General features: G+C 38.9%; 1 long non-coding RNA gene across 1 annotated transcript; it reads left to right on the top strand.

The window, feature by feature from the left end:
* Window positions 1–1033: 1033 nt before the first annotated feature.
* LOC106944215 (uncharacterized) lies at window positions 1034–1724 on the top strand. The gene is made up of 3 exons (XR_001424156.1): window positions 1034–1302; window positions 1398–1497; window positions 1589–1724. It is a non-coding gene; the product is annotated as an uncharacterized LOC106944215 (long non-coding RNA).
* Window positions 1725–1929: the final 205 nt, after the last annotated feature.

Raw genomic sequence — 1929 nt, 5'->3', positions numbered from 1 at the left:
TACAAACCAGCTGGTGAGACTCCACCCTGGCAAGGCTGCAGGCCTCAATGGTGTGAACTCGAGGGTCCTTAAAGCCTGTGCTTTGTGATATTGCAGTTGTAATATGATTTTCCTTCATATCTTCAACATGAGCATACAGAGGGTCTCTGTGATGTGGAAAACATACTGCATTGTTCTGGTGTCAAAGACGCAGCGTCCCTGTGATTCCAACAACTACAGGCGCTGTGGGTGGCACTGACCACCCACATCAGAGTGTCGACTATCTGCTGAACCACATCGTCTGCAGTCTACATGTGGACAGCCAGTCCAAAGTCTATGAACTGTGGACTGACAGACCACAGTTTGTTCACCTGCGACACTGTATATCAGACACTGTTGTCAGCAACATAGGGGCCCCACAAGGGACTGTCCCTTATCCTCTATGCAACTGGCTTCAGCTATTGTACTTCTGTAGCTATCATTTACAGAAGTTCTCAGATGACCCAGCTAGAGGTACAGGGTTGCTATGGGCAACTTTGTCACATAGTGTGGACTGAACCACCTGGAGCTCAATGTGATAAAGACCAAGGAACTGGTGGTGGATCTGAGGAGGAGCACCAGGATGCCGGTGACCCCAGTTTCCATCCAGGGGTTAATGTGAAGATTGTTGTGAAGAATTATAAATATCTCAGATTCCACATTTATAACAAATGTCCTTTGGCCCTTCCAGCTACAGTATATAGCTTCCTTAGTCCTTCCTTATTTAGCATCACATTTCATTTGCTAATGAAAGCTTAGGGCAAAAATATCGGCAGGAATAATTTAAATGAAAGTGCAACTGGAAATAATTTCCTCATAAACTCGGGGTTTTGATAGTTTAAATGGTCACAAGGGTAGATTTTATGGTCCTAACAGATGGCACTTGGTTTCTAATAAAATCGTTACCTTTGAATTATTTTTATTGGATTATCATTAGCTTATTAGTGTTACAATGACATTACAATGAAAAGCTGAAGATTTAGAGAAAAATGCTAACAGGTCCAATTAACTCCGCTTTATTCCAGAGTAGTGGAATGTAGCGGATTTAAATTGATTTAAATTGAAATGTATATTTTTTAAATATATTGAATCAGAATAATGTAATTTAGCTTCTTTGAACAACATTCTTTAAGATGACCCATTATTTATTAATTCAATCTGCTGAAAATTGTATAAAACGTGTTCTCTAAATTATCTTATATTTCTAATGTAACATTATTTTTGTAATTAGGGGTTCTTCAACTTCGATCAAGAGTGCTATAGGAAATACGGGAAAATATGGGGGTGAGTTTTCACGTTGTAACTGTTATTGAAGAACAGACACAATAAACCATTGATTTGTTACAGCTTAAGTTGTTTGTTTCATTCTAATCTTTCAGTATTTACGATGGCCGCCAGCCCGTGTTGTGTGTTGCAGATCCTGAAATCATAAAGGCCATTCTGGTTAAGGAATGCTACTCTTTCTTCACCAACCGCAGAGTATGTAGTTACTGCTCTACAGTCCATATGAAGTCATAGTGATATACATTTCATTTAGTTCTCATGAGCTGCTGTTTAATTATGTCAAAAGAATTTCCATCTGAATGGGGCCCTGTATGATTCCCTGTTCAATGCTGAAGATGATCAATGGAAAAGGATCCGTAGTGTCCTATCTCCTTCCTTCACCTCTGGGAGACTGAAGGAGGTGAGCTTCTCCACCTTCTCTATATCTTTAAACTTTTACAGCAATTTGACTTGAACATACTGCTTCCTCCAAATATATTGGCACTACTGGTAAAAAGAGCTTTGAAATAAATTCACCTTTTGTTCACATCCTAAAGACACAAAAAAAGTTGAGTGTGTTTATTCTGTGGAGAAAGAAACATCCCATTAGTACCACAACGCTGATAAATTCTATAGACTAAATTTAAC

Source organism: Poecilia latipinna, unplaced genomic scaffold (assembly GCF_001443285.1).
Source record: "Poecilia latipinna isolate Pla-1442-1.1 unplaced genomic scaffold, P_latipinna-1.0 Scaffold7398, whole genome shotgun sequence".
Lineage (NCBI taxonomy): Eukaryota > Metazoa > Chordata > Actinopteri > Cyprinodontiformes > Poeciliidae > Poecilia > Poecilia latipinna.
The sequence above is the reverse complement of the archived record's forward strand: the minus strand, read 5'-3'. Positions and strand labels throughout refer to the sequence as shown.